Here is a 15,093-nt window from a genome sequence, read left to right on the forward strand (position 1 = left end):
AAATATCCACTAAATGAGGGAATAATATGTGTGAGGGTACCCCAGGAGAGTTCCAAATGTGTGTGGGAAGAATATGTATCCCATGGGGGTAAAATTGAAAAAGTTGAAAAAAATTTTTTTTTGGACTTAGTGATTTTTCTGACGTTTATCAGATTTTCAGATAGGGGAAATGTCAGTGAGCATTCCGATTTCAGTTCCAGAGCGATTCGCCCAATGAGTCCTTGTTATTTAGTCGTTTTCAGCCAATTTTCTGGATTTTTGAAAATTTCACTTTTTTGTGAAAATATCCACTAAATGAGGGAATAATATGTGTGAGGGTACCCCAGGAGAGTTGCAAATGTGTGTGGGTAGAATATATATCCCACGGGGGTAAAATTTAAAAAAGTTGAAAAAAATTTTTTTTGGACTGTCATTTTTCTGGCGTTTATCAGACTTTCAGATAGGGGAAATGTCAGTGAGCGTTCCGATTTCAGTTCCAGAGTGATTCTCCCAATGAGTCCTTGTTATTTAGTCGTTTTCAGCCAATTTTCTGGATTTTTGAAAATTTCACTTTTTTGTGAAAATATCCACTAAATGAGGGAATAATATGTGTGAGGGTACCCCAGGAGAGTTGCAAATGTGTGTGGGTAGAATATATATCCCACGGGGGTAAAATTGAAAAAAGTTGAAAAAAATTTTTTTTGAACTCAGTCATTTTTCCGGCGTTTATCAGACTTTCAGATAGGGGAAATGTCAGTGAGCATTCCGATTTCAGTTCCAGAGCGATTCGCCCAATGAGTCCTTGATATTTAGTCGTTTTCAGCCAATTTTCTGGATTTTTGAAAATTTCACTTTTTTGTGAAAATATCCACTAAATGAGGGAATAATATGTGTGAGGGTACCCCAGGAGAGTTCCAAATGTGTGTGTGTAGAATATATATCCCACGGGGGTAAAATTGAAAAAAGTTGAAAAAAAATTTTTTTTGGACTTAGTCATTTTTCTGGCGTTTATCAGACTTTCAGATAGGGGAAATGTCAGTCAGCATTCCGATTTCAGTTCCAGACCGATTCGCCCAATGAGTCCTTGTTATTTAGTCGTTTTCAGACAATTTTTTGGATTTTTGAAAATTTCACTTTTTTGTGAAAATATCCACTAAATGAGGGAATAATATGTGTGAGGGTACCCCAGGAGAGTTCCAAATGTGTGTGGGAAGAATATGTATCCCATGGGGGTAAAATTGAAAAAGTTGAAAAAAAATTTTTTTTAGACTTAGTCGTTTTTCCGGCGTTTATCAGACTTTCAGATAGGTGAAATGTCAGTGAGCGTTCCGATTTCAGTTCCAGACCGATTCGCCCAATGAGTCCTTAATATTTAGTCGTTTTCAGCCAATTTTCTGGATTTTTGAAAATTTCACTTTTTTGTGAAAATATCCACTAAATGAGGGAATAATATGTGTGAGGGTACCCCAGGAGAGTTCCAAATGTGTGTGGGTAGAATATATATCCCACGGGGGGTAAAATTGAAAAAGTTAAAAAAAAATTTTTTTTGGACTTAGTGATTTTTCTGACGTTTATCAGATTTTCAGATAGGGGAAATGTCAGTGAGCATTCCGATTTCAGTTCCAGAGCGATTCGCCCAATGAGTCCTTGTTATTTAGTCGTTTTCAGCCAATTTTTTGGATTTTTGAAAATTTCACTTTTTTGTGAAAATATCCACTAAATGAGGGAATAATATGTGTGAGGGTACCCCAGGAGAGTTCCAAATGTGTGTGGGTAGAATATATATCCCACGGGGGTAAAATTGAAAAAAGTTGAAAAAAAATTTTTTTGGGACTTAGTCATTTTTCCGGCGTTTATCAGACTTTCAGATAGGGGAAATGTCAGTGAGCGTTCCGATTTCAGTTCCAGAGTGATTCTCCCAATGAGTCCTTGTTATTTAGTCGTTTTCAGACAATTTTCTGGATTTTTGAAAATTTCACTTTTTTGTGAAAATATCCACTAAATGAGGGAATAATATGTGTGAGGGTACCGAAGGAGAGTTCCAAATGTGTGTGGGTAGAATATATATCCCACGGGGGTAAAATTGAAAAAAGTTTAAAAATTTTTTTTTTGGACTTAGTCATTTTTCTGGCGTTTATCAGACTTTCAGATAGGGGAAATGTCAGTCAGCATTCCGATTTCAGTTCCAGAGTGATTCGCCCAATGAGTCCTTGTTATTTAGTCGTTTTCAGCCAATTTTTTGGATTTTTGAAAATTTCACTTTTTTGTGAAAATATCCACTAAATGAGGGAATAATATGTGTGAGGGTACCCCAGGAGAGTTCCAAATGTGTGTGTGTAGAATATATATCCCACGGGGGTAAAATTGAAAAAAGTTGAAAAAAAATTTTTTTTGGACTTAGTCATTTTTCTGGCGTTTATCAGACTTTCAGATAGGGGAAATGTCAGTCAGCATTCCGATTTCAGTTCCAGACCGATTCGCCCAATGAGTCCTTGTTATTTAGTCGTTTTCAGACAATTTTTTGGATTTTTGAAAATTTCACTTTTTTGTGAAAATATCCACTAAATGAGGGAATAATATGTGTGAGGGTACCCCAGGAGAGTTCCAAATGTGTGTGGGAAGAATATGTATCCCATGGGGGTAAAATTGAAAAAGTTGAAAAAAAATTTTTTTTAGACTTAGTCGTTTTTCCGGCGTTTATCAGACTTTCAGATAGGTGAAATGTCAGTGAGCGTTCCGATTTCAGTTCCAGACCGATTCGCCCAATGAGTCCTTAATATTTAGTCGTTTTCAGCCAATTTTCTGGATTTTTGAAAATTTCACTTTTTTGTGAAAATATCCACTAAATGAGGGAATAATATGTGTGAGGGTACCCCAGGAGAGTTCCAAATGTGTGTGGGTAGAATATATATCCCACGGGGGGTAAAATTGAAAAAGTTAAAAAAAAATTTTTTTTGGACTTAGTGATTTTTCTGACGTTTATCAGATTTTCAGATAGGGGAAATGTCAGTGAGCATTCCGATTTCAGTTCCAGAGCGATTCGCCCAATGAGTCCTTGTTATTTAGTCGTTTTCAGCCAATTTTTTGGATTTTTGAAAATTTCACTTTTTTGTGAAAATATCCACTAAATGAGGGAATAATATGTGTGAGGGTACCCCAGGAGAGTTCCAAATGTGTGTGGGTAGAATATATATCCCACGGGGGTAAAATTGAAAAAAGTTGAAAAAAAATTTTTTTGGGACTTAGTCATTTTTCCGGCGTTTATCAGACTTTCAGATAGGGGAAATGTCAGTGAGCGTTCCGATTTCAGTTCCAGAGTGATTCTCCCAATGAGTCCTTGTTATTTAGTCGTTTTCAGACAATTTTCTGGATTTTTGAAAATTTCACTTTTTTGTGAAAATATCCACTAAATGAGGGAATAATATGTGTGAGGGTACCGAAGGAGAGTTCCAAATGTGTGTGGGTAGAATATATATCCCACGGGGGTAAAATTGAAAAAAGTTTAAAAATTTTTTTTTTGGACTTAGTCATTTTTCTGGCGTTTATCAGACTTTCAGATAGGGGAAATGTCAGTCAGCATTCCGATTTCAGTTCCAGAGTGATTCGCCCAATGAGTCCTTGTTATTTAGTCGTTTTCAGCCAATTTTTTGGATTTTTGAAAATTTCACTTTTTTGTGAAAATATCCACTAAATGAGGGAATAATATGTGTGAGGGTACCCCAGGAGAGTTCCAAATGGGTGTGGGAAGAATATGTATCCCATGGGGGTAAAATTGAAAAAGTTGAAAAAAATTTTTTTTTGGACCTAGTCATTTTTCCGGCGTTTATCAGACTTTCAGATAGGGGAAATGTCAGTGAGCATTCCGATTTCAGTTCCAGAGCGATTCGCCCAATGAGTCCTTGTTATTTAGTCGTTTTCAGCCAATTTTTTGGATTTTTGAAAATTTCACTTTTTTGTGAAAATATCCACTAAATGAGGGAATAATATGTGTGAGGGTACCCCAGGAGAGTTCCAAATGTGTGTGTTTAGAATATATATCCCACGGGGGTAAAATTGAAAAAAGTTGAAAAAAAATTTTTTTTGGACTTAGTCATTTTTCTGGCGTTTATCAGAATTTCAGATAGGGAAAATATTAGTGAGCATTCCAATTTCAGTTCCAGAGCGATGCGCCCAATGACTCCTTGTTATTTAGTCGTTTTCAGCCAATTTTCTGAATTTTTGAAAATTTCACTTTTTTCTGAAAATATCCACTAAATGAGGAATAATATGTGTGAGGGTACCCCAGGAGAGTTCCAAATGTGTGTGTGTAGAATATATATCCCACGGGGGTAAAATTGAAAAAAGTTGAAAAAATTTTTTTTTTGGACTTAGTCATTTTTCCGACGTTTATCAGACTTTCAGATAGGGGAAATGTCAGTCAGCATTCCGATTTCAGTTCCAGAGCGATTCGCCCAATGAGTCCTTGTTATTTAGTCGTTTTCAGCCAATTTTTTGGATTTTTGAAAATTTCACTTTTTTGTGAAAATATCCACTAAATGAGGGAATAATATGTGTGAGGGTACCCCAGGAGAGTTCCAAATGTGTGTGGGAAGAATATGTATCCCATGGGGGTAAAATTGAAAAAGTTGAAAAATATTTTTTTTGGACTTAGTCATTTTTCCGGCGTTTATCAGACTTTCAGATAGGGGAAATGTCAGTGAGCGTTCCGATTTCAGTTCCAGAGTGATTCGCCCAATGAGTCCTTGTTATTTAGTCGTTTTCAGCCAATTTTTTGGATTTTTGAAAATTTCACTTTTTTGTGAAAATATCCACTAAATGAGGGAATAATATGTGTGAGGGTACCCCAGGAGAGTTCCAAATGTGTGTGTGTAGAATATATATCCCACGGGGGTAAAATTGAAAAAAGTTGAAAAAAAATTTTTTTTGGACTTAGTCATTTTTCTGGCGTTTATCAGAATTTCAGATAGGGAAAATATTAGTGAGCATTCCAATTTCAGTTCCAGAGCGATGCGCCCAATGACTCCTTGTTATTTAGTCGTTTTCAGCCAATTTTTTGGATTTTTGAAAATTTCACTTTTTTGTGAAAATATCCACTAAATGAGGGAACAATATGTGTGAGGGTACCCCAGGAGAGTTCCATATGTGTGTGGGTAGAATATATATCCCACGGGGGTAAAATTGAAAAAAGTTGAAAAAAAATTTTTTTTGGACTTAGTCATTTTTCTGGCGTTTATCAGAATTTCAGATAGGGAAAATATTAGTGAGCATTCCAATTTCAGTTCCAGAGCGATGCGCCCAATGACTCCTTGTTATTTAGTCGTTTTCAGCCAATTTTCTGAATTTTTGAAAATTTCACTTTTTTCTGAAAATATCCACTAAATGAGGAATAATATGTGTGAGGGTAACCCAGGAGAGTTCCAAATGTGTGTGTGTAGAATATATATCCCACGGGGGTAAAATTTAAAAAAGTTGAAAAAAATTTTTTTTTGGACTTAGTCATTTATCCGACGTTTATCAGACTTTCAGATAGGGGAAATGTCAGTCAGCATTCCGATTTCAGTTCCAGAGCGATTCGCCCAATGAGTCCTTGTTATTTAGTCGTTTTCAGCCAATTTTTTGGATTTTTGAAAATTTCACTTTTTTGTGAAAATATCCACTAAATGAGGGAATAATATGTGTGAGGGTACCCCAGGAGAGTTCCAAATGTGTGTGGGAAGAATATGTATCCCATGGGGGTAAAATTGAAAAAGTTTAAAAAAATTTTTTTTGGACTTAGTCATTTTTCCGGCGTTTATCAGACTTTCAGATAGGGGAAATGTCAGTGAGCGTTCCGATTTCAGTTCCAGACCGATTCGCCCAATGAGTCCTTAATATTTAGTAGTTTTCAGCCAATTTTCTGGATTTTTGAAAATTTCACTTTTTTGTGAAAATATCCACTAAATGAGGGAATAATATGTGTGAGGGTACCCCAGGAGAGTTCCAAATGTGTGTGGGTAGAATATATATCCCACGGGGGGTAAAATTGAAAAAGTTAAAAAAAATTTTTTTTTGGACTTAGTGATTTTTCTGACGTTTATCAGATTTTCAGATAGGGGAAATGTCAGTGAGCATTCCGATTTCAGTTCCAGAGCGATTCGCCCAATGAGTCCTTGTTATTTAGTCGTTTTCAGCCAATTTTTTGGATTTTTGAAAATTTCACTTTTTTGTGAAAATATCCACTAAATGAGGGAATAATATGTGTGAGGGTACCCCAGGAGAGTTCCAAATGTGTGTGGGAAGAATATGTATCCCATGGGGGTAAAATTGAAAAAGTTGAAAAAAATTTTTTTTGGACTTAGTCATTTTTCCGGCGTTTATCAGACTTTCAGATAGGGGAAATGTCAGTGAGCGTTCCGATTTCAGTTCCAGAGTGATTCGCCCAATGAGTCCTTGTTATTTAGTCGTTTTCAGCCAATTTTTTGGATTTTTGAAAATTTCACTTTTTTGTGAAAATATCCACTAAATGAGGGAATAATATGTGTGAGGGTACCCCAGGAGAGTTCCAAATGTGTGTGTGTAGAATATATATCCCACGGGGGTAAAATTGAAAAAAGTTGAAAAAAAATTTTTTTTGGACTTAGCCATTTTTCTGGCGTTTATCAGACTTTCAGATAGGGAAAATATTAGTGAGCATTCCAATTTCAGTTCCAGAGCGATGCGCCCAATGACTCCTTGTTATTTAGTCGTTTTCAGCCAATTTTCTGAATTTTTGAAAATTTCACTTTTTTCTGAAAATATCCACTAAATGAGGAATAATATGTGTGAGGGTACCCCAGGAGAGTTCCAAATGTGTGTGTGTAGAATATATATCCCACGGGGGTAAAATTGAAAAAAGTTGAAAAAAATTTTTTTTTGGACTTAGTGATTTTTCTGACGTTTATCAGATTTTCAGATAGGGAAAATGTCAGTGAGCATTCCGATTTCAGTTCCAGAGCGATTCACCCAATGAGTCCTTGTTATTTAGTCGTTTTCAGCCAATTTTTTGGATTTTTGAAAATTTCACTTTTTTGTGAAAATATCCACTAAATGAGGGAACAATATGTGTGAGGGTACCCCAGGAGAGTTCCATATGTGTGTGGGTAGAATATATATCCCACGGGGGTAAAATTGAAAAAAGTTGAAAAAAAATTTTTTTTGGACTTCGTCATTTTTCCGGCGTTTATCAGACTTTCAGATAGGGGAAATGTCAGTGAGCGTTCCGATTTCAGTTCCAGAGTGATTCTCCCAATGAGTCCTTGTTATTTAGTCGTTTTCAGCCAATTTTCTGGATTTTTGAAAATTTCACTTTTTTGTGAAAATATCCACTAAATGAGGGAATAATATGTGTGAGGGTACCCCAGGAGAGTTGCAAATGTGTGTGGGTAGAATATATATCCCACGGGGGTAAAATTGAAAAAAGTTGAAAAAAAATTTTTTTTGGACTTAGTCATTTTTCTGGCGTTTATCAGACTTTCAGATAGGGGAAATGTCAGTCAGCATTCCCATTTCAGATCCAGACCGATTCGCCCAATGAGTCCTTGTTATTTAGTCGTTTTCAGACAATTTTTTGGATTTTTGAAAATTTCACTTTTTTGTGAAAATATCCACTAAATGAGGGAATAATATATGTGAGGGTACCCCAGGAGAGTTCCAAATGTGTGTGGGAAGAATATGTATCCCATGGGGGTAAAATTGAAAAAGTTGAAAAAAAATTTTTTTTAGACTTAGTCATTTTTCCGGCGTTTATCAGACTTTCAGATAGGTGAAATGTCAGTGAGCGTTCCGATTTCAGTTCCAGACCGATTCGCCCAATGAGTCCTTAATATTTAGTCGTTTTCAGCCAATTTTCTGGATTTTTCAAAATTTCACTTTTTTGTGAAAATATCCACTAAATGAGGGAATAATATGTGTGAGGGTACCCCAGGAGAGTTGCAAATGTGTGTGGGTAGAATATATATCCCACGGGGGTAAAATTGAAAAAAGTTTAAAAAATTTTTTTTTGGACTTAGTCATTTTTCTGGCGTTTATCAGACTTTCAGATAGGGGAAATGTCAGTCAGCATTCCGATTTCAGTTCCAGAGTGATTCGCCCAATGAGTCCTTGTTATTTAGTCGTTTTCAGCCAATTTTTTAGATTTTTTAAAATTTCACTTTTTTGTGAAAATATCCACTAAATGAGGGAATAATATGTGTGAGGGTACCCCAGGAGAGTTCCAAATGTGTGTGGGAAGAATATGTTTCCCATGGGGGTAAAATTGAAAAAGTTGAAAAAAATTTTTTTTGGACTTACTCATTTTTCTGGCGTTTATCAGACTTTCAGATAGGGGAAATGTCAGTCAGCATTCCGATTTCAGTTCCAGAGTGATTCGCCCAATGAGTCCTTGTTATTTAGTCGTTTTCAGCCAATTTTTTGGATTTTTGAAAATTTCACTTTTTTGTGAAAATATCCACTAAATGAGGGAATAATATGTGTGAGGGTACCCCAGGAGAGTTCCAAATGTGTGTGGGTAGAATATATATCCCACGGGGGGTAAAATTGAAAAAGTTAAAAAAAATTTTTTTTTGGACTTAGTGATTTTTCTGACGTTTATCAGATTTTCAGATAGGGGAAATGTCAGTGAGCATTCCGATTTCAGTTCCAGAGCGATTCGCCCAATGAGTCCTTGTTATTTAGTCGTTTTCAGCCAATTTTTTGGATTTTTGAAAATTTCACTTTTTTGTGAAAATATCCACTAAATGAGGGAACAATATGTGTGAGGGTACCCCAGGAGAGTTCCATATGTGTGTGGGTAGAATATATATCCCACGGGGGTAAAATTGAAAAAAGTTGAAAAAAAATTTTTTTTGGACTTAGTCATTTTTCCGGCGTTTATCAGACTTTCAGATAGGGGAAATGTCAGTGAGCGTTACGATTTCAGTTCCAGAGTGATTCTCCCAATGAGTCCTTGTTATTTAGTCGTTTTCAGCCAATTTTCTGGATTTTTGAAAATTTCACTTTTTTGTGAAAATATCCACTAAATGAGGGAATAATATGTGTGAGGGTACCCCAGGAGAGTTGCAAATGTGTGTGGGTAGAATATATATCCCACGGGGGTAAAATTGAAAAAAGTTGAAAAAAATTTTTTTTGGACTTAGTCATTTTTCTGGCGTTTATCAGACTTTCAGATAGGGGAAATGTCAGTGAGCGTTCCGATTTCAGTTCCAGAGAGATTCTCCCAATGAGTCCTTGTTATTTAGTCGTTTTCAGCCAATTTTCTGGATTTTTGAAAATTTCACTTTTTTGTGAAAATATCCACTAAATGAGGGAATAATATGTGTGAGGGTACCCCAGGAGAGTTGCAAATGTGTGTGGGTAGAATATATATCCCACGGGGGTAAAATTGAAAAAAGTTGAAAAAAATTTTTTTTTGGACTTAGTCATTTTTCCGGCGTTTATCAGACTTTCAGATAGGTTAAATGTCAGTGAGCATTTCGATTTCAGTTCCAGAGTGATTCTGCCAATGAGTCCATGTTATTTAGTCGTTTTCAGCCAATTTTCTGGATTTTTGAAAATTTCACTTTTTTGTGAAAATATCCACTAAATGAGGGAATAATATGTGTGAGGGTACCCCAGGAGAGTTCCAAATGTGTGTGGGTAGAATATATATCCCACGGGGGTTAAAATTGAAAAAGTTAAAAAAAAAATTTTTTTGGACTTAGTGATTTTTCTGACGTTTATCAGACTTTCACATAGGGGAAATGTCAGTGAGCATTTCGATTTCAGTTCCAGACCGATTCGCCCAATGAGTCCTTGTTATTTAGTCGTTTTCAGCCAATTTTCTGGATTTTTGAAAATTTCACTTTTTTCTGAAAATATCCACTAAATGAGGGAATAATATGTGTGAGGGTACCCCAGGAGAGTTCCAAATGTGTGTGGGTAGAATATATATCCCACGGGGGGTAAAATTGAAAAAGTTAAAAAAAAATTTTTTTTGGACTTAGTGATTTTTCTGACGTTTATCAGACTTTCAGATAGGGGAAATGTCAGTGAGCATTCCGATTTCAGTTCCAGAGCGATTCGCCCAATGAGTCCTTGTTATTTAGTCGTTTTCAGCCAATTTTTTGGATTTTTGAAAATTTCACTTTTTTGTGAAAATATCCACTAAATGAGGGAATAATATGTGTGAGGGTACCCCAGGAGAGTTCCAAATGTGTGTGGGTAGAATATATATCCGACGGGGGTAAAATTGAAAAAAGTTTAAAAAAAAATTTTTTTGGAATTAGTCATTTTTCCGACGTTTATCAGACTTTCAGATAGGGGAAATGTCAGTGAGCATTCCGATTTCAGTTCCAGAGCGATTCGCCCAATGAGTCCTTGTTATTTAGTCGTTTTCAGTCAATTTTCTGGATTTTTGAAAATTTCACTTTTTTGTGAAAATATCCACTAAATGAGGGAATAATATGTGTGAGGGTACCCCAGGAGAGTTGCAAATGTGTGTGGGTAGAATATATATCACACGGGGGTAAAATTTAAAAAAGTTGAAAAAAAATTTTTTTTGGACTCAGTCATTTTTCTGGCGTTTATCAGACTTTCAGATAGAGGAAATGTAAGTGAGCATTCTGATTTCAGTTCCAGAGCGATGCGCCCAATGAGTCCTTGTTATTTAGTCGTTTTCAGCCAATTTTCTGGATTTTTGAAAATTTCACTTTTTTGTGAAAATATCCACTAAATGAGGGAATAATATGTGTGAGGGTACCCCAGGAGAGTTCCAAATGTGTGTGAGAAGAATATGTATCCCACGGTGGTAAAATTGAAAAAGTTGAAAAAAATTTTTTTTTGGACTTAGTCATTTTTCTGGCGTTTATCAGACTTTCAGATAGGGAAAATATCTGTGAGCGTTCCGATTTCAGTTCCAGAGCGATGCGCCCAATGACTCCTAGTTATTTAGTAGTTTTCAGCCAATTTTCTGGATTTTTGAAAATTTCACTTTTTTGTGAAAATATCCACTAAATGAGGGAATAATATTTGTGAGGGTGCCCCAGGAGAGTTCCAAATGTGTGTGGGTAGAATATATATCCCACGGGGGTAAAATTGAAAAAAGTTGAAAAAATTTTTTTTTTTCGACTCAGTCATTTTTCTGGCGTTTATCAGACTTTCAGATAGAGGAAATGTAAGTGAGCGTTCCGATTTCAGTTCCAGAGCGATTCGCCCAATGAATCCTTGATATTTAGTCGTTTTCAGACAATTTTTGGGATTTTTAAAAATTTCACTTTTTTGTGAAAATATCCACTAAATGAGGGAATAATATGTGTGAGGGTACCCCAGGAGAGTTCCAAATGTGTGTGGGAAGAATATATGTCCCACGGGGGTAAAATTGAAAAGAGTTAAAAAAAAATTTTTTTTGGACTTAGTGATTTTTCTGCCCTTTATCAGACTTTCAGATAGTGAAAATATCAGTGAGTGTTCCGATTTCAGTTCCATAGCGATGCGCCCAATGAGTCCTTGTTATTTAGTCGTTTTCAGCCAATTTTCTGGATTTTTGAAAATTTCACTTTTTTGTGAAAATATCCACTAAATGAGGGAATAATATGTGTGAGGGTACCCCAGGAGAGTTCCAAATGTGTGTGGGTAGAATATATATCCGACGGGGGTAAAATTGAAAAAAGTTGAAAAAAAATTTTTTTTGGACTGTCATTTATCCGACGTTTATCAGACTTTCAGATAGGGGAAATGTCAGTGAGCATTCCGATTTCAGTTCCAGACCGATTCGCCCAATGAGTCCTTGTTATTTAGTCGTTTTCAGCCAATTTTCTGGATTTTTGAAAATTTCACTTTTTTGTGAAAATATCCACTAAATGAGGGAATAATATGTGTGAGGGTACCCCAGGAGAGTTCCAAATGTGTGTGGGAAGAATATGTATCCCACGGTGGTAAAATTGAAAAAGTTGAAAAAAAATTTTTTTTGGACTTAGTCATTTTTCCGGCGTTTATCAGACTTTCAGATAGGGAAAATATCAGTGAGCATTCCGATTTCAGTTCCAGAGCGATGCGCCCAATGACTCCTTGTTATTTAGTCGTTTTCAGCCAATTTTCTGGATTTTTGAAAATGTCACTTTTTTGTGAAAATATCCACTAAATGAGGAATAATATGTGTGAGGGTACCCCAGGAGAGTTCCAAATGTGTGTGGAAAGAATATGTATCCCACGGGGGTAAAATTGAAAAAGTAGCAAAAAACTTTTTTTTGGACTTAGTGATTTTTCTGGCGTTTATCAGACTTTCAGATAGGGGAAATGTCAGTGAGCATTCCCATTTCAGTTCCAGAGCGATTCGCTCAATGAGTCCTTGTTATTTAGTAGTTTTCAGCCAATTTTCTGGATTTTTGAAAATTTCACTTTTTTATGAAAATATCCACTAAATAAGGGAATAAAATGTGTGAGGGTACCCCAGGAGAGTTCCAAATGTGTGTGGGTAGAATATATATCCCACGGGGGTAAAATTGAAAAAAGTTGAAAAAAATTTTTTTTTGGACTTAGTCATTTTTCTGGCGTTTATCAGACTTTCATATAGAGGAAATGTAAGTGAGCGTTCCGATTTCAGTTCCAGAGCGATTCGCCCAATGAATCCTTGATATTTAGTCGTTTTCAGACAATTTTTGGGATTTTTAAAAATTTCACTTTTTTGTGAAAATATCCACTAAATGAGGGAATAATATGTGTGAGGGTACCCCAGGAGAGTTCCAAATGTGTGTGGGAAGAATATATGTCCCACGGGGGTAAAATTGAAAAGATTTAAAAAAAAAATTTTTTTGGACTTAGTGATTTTTCTGCCGTTTATCAGACTTTCAGATAGGGAAAATATCAGTGAGCGTTCCGATTTCAGTTCCATAGCGATGCGCCCAATGACTCCTTGTTATTTAGTCGTTTTCAGCCAATTTTCAGAATTTTTGAAAATTTCACTTTTTTTGTGAAAATATCCACTAAATGAGGAATAATATGTGTGAGGGTACCCCAGGAGAGTTCCAAATGTGTGTGGGTAGAATATATATCCGACGGGGGTAAAATTGAAAAAAGTTGAAAAAAAATTTTTTTTGGACTTAGTCATTTTTCCGACGTTTATCAGACTTTCAGATAGGGGAAATGTCAGTGAGCATTCCGATTTCAGTTCCAGAGCGATTCGCCCAATGAGTCCTTGTTATTTAGTCGTTTTCAGCCAATTTTCTGGATTTTTGAAAATTTCACTTTTTTGTGAAAATATCCACAAAATGAGGGAATAATATGTGTGAGGGTACCCCAGGAGAGTTCCAAATGTGTGTGGGTAGAATATATATCCCACGGGGGTTAAAATTGAAAAAGTTAAAAAAAAATTTTTTGGGGACTTAGTGATTTTTCTGACGTTTATCAGACTTTCAGATAAGGAAAATATCAGTGAGCATTCCGATTTCAGTTCCAGAGCGATGCGCCCAATGACACCTTGTTATTTAGTCGTTTTCAGCCAATTTTATGGATTTTTGAAAATTTCACTTTTTTGTGAAAATATCCACTAAGTGAGGAAATAATATGTGTGAGGGTACCCCAGGAGAGTTCCAAATGTGTGTGGAAAGAATATGTATCCCACGGGGGTAAAATTGAAAAAGTAGCAAAAAACTTTTTTTTGGACTTAGTGATTTTTCTGGCGTTTATCAGACTTTCAGATAGGGAAAATGTCAGTGAGCTTTCTGATTTCAGTTCCAGAGCGTTTCGCCCAATGACTCCTTGTTATTTAGTAGTTTTCAGCCAATTTTCTGGATTTTTGAAAATTTCACTTTTTTATGAAAATATCCACTAAATGAGGGAATAATATGTGTGAGGGTACCCCAGGAGAGTTCCAAATGTGTGTGGGTAGAATATATATCCCACGGGGGTAAAATTGAAAAAAGTTGAAAAAAATTTTTTTTTGGACTTAGTCATTTATCCGACGTTTATCAGACTTTCAGATAGAGGAAATGTCAGTGAGCATTCCGATTTCAGTTCCAGAGCGATTCGCACAATGAATCCTTGATATTTAGTCGTTTTCAGACAATTTTTGGGATTTTTAAAAATTTCACTTTTTTGTGAAAATATCCACTAAATGAGGGAATAATATGTGTGAGGGTACCCCAGGAGAGTTCCAAATGTGTGTGGGTAGAATATATATCCCACGGGGGGTAAAATTGAAAAAAGTTTAAAAAAATTTTTTTTTGGACTTAGTGATTTTTCTGGCGTTTATCAGACTTTCAGATAGGGAAAATATCAGTGAGCATTCCGATTTCAGTTCCAGAGCGATGCGCCCAATGACTCCTTGTTATTTAGTCGTTTTCAGCCAATTTTCTGGATTTTTGAAAATTTCACTTTTTTGTGAAAATATCCACTAAATGAGGAATAATATGTGTGAGAGTACCCCAGGAGAGTTCCAAATGTGTGTGGAAAGAGTATGTATCCCACGGGGGTAAAATTGAAAAAGTAGCAAAAAACTTTTTTTTGGACTTAGTGATTTTTCTGGCGTTTATCAGACTTTCAGATAGGGAAAATGTCAGTGAGCTTTCTGATTTCAGTTCCAGAGCTTTTCGCCCAATGACTCCTTGTTATTTAGTCGTTTTCAGTCAATTTTCTGAATTTTTGAAAATTTCACTTTTTTGTGAAAATATCCACTAAATGAGGGAATAATATGCGTGAGGGTACCCCAGGAGAGTTCCAAATGTGTGTGGGTAGAATACATATCCCACGGGTGTAAAATTGAAAAAAGTTGAAAAAAATTTTCTTTTGGACTTAGTCATTTTTCCGACGTTTATCAGACTTTCAGATAGGGGAAATGTCAGTGAGCATTCCCATTTCAGTTCCAGAGCGATTCGCTCAATGAGTCCTTGTTATTTAGTAGTTTTCAGCCAATTTTCTGGATTTTTGAAAATTTCACTTTTTTATGAAAATATCCACTAAATAAGGGAATAAAATGTGTGAGGGTACCCCAGGAGAGTTCCAAATGTGTGTGGGTAGAATATATATCCCACGGGGGTAAAATTTAAAAAAGTTTAAAAAAATTTTTTTCTGGACTTAGTCATTTTTCCGGCGTTTATCAGACTTTCAGATTGGGGAAATGTCAGT

Source organism: Phyllobates terribilis, unplaced genomic scaffold, assembly GCF_046119375.1.
Source record: "Phyllobates terribilis strain yellow unplaced genomic scaffold, ASM4611937v1 Scaffold_21__1_contigs__length_20361869, whole genome shotgun sequence".
NCBI lineage: Eukaryota > Metazoa > Chordata > Amphibia > Anura > Dendrobatidae > Phyllobates > Phyllobates terribilis.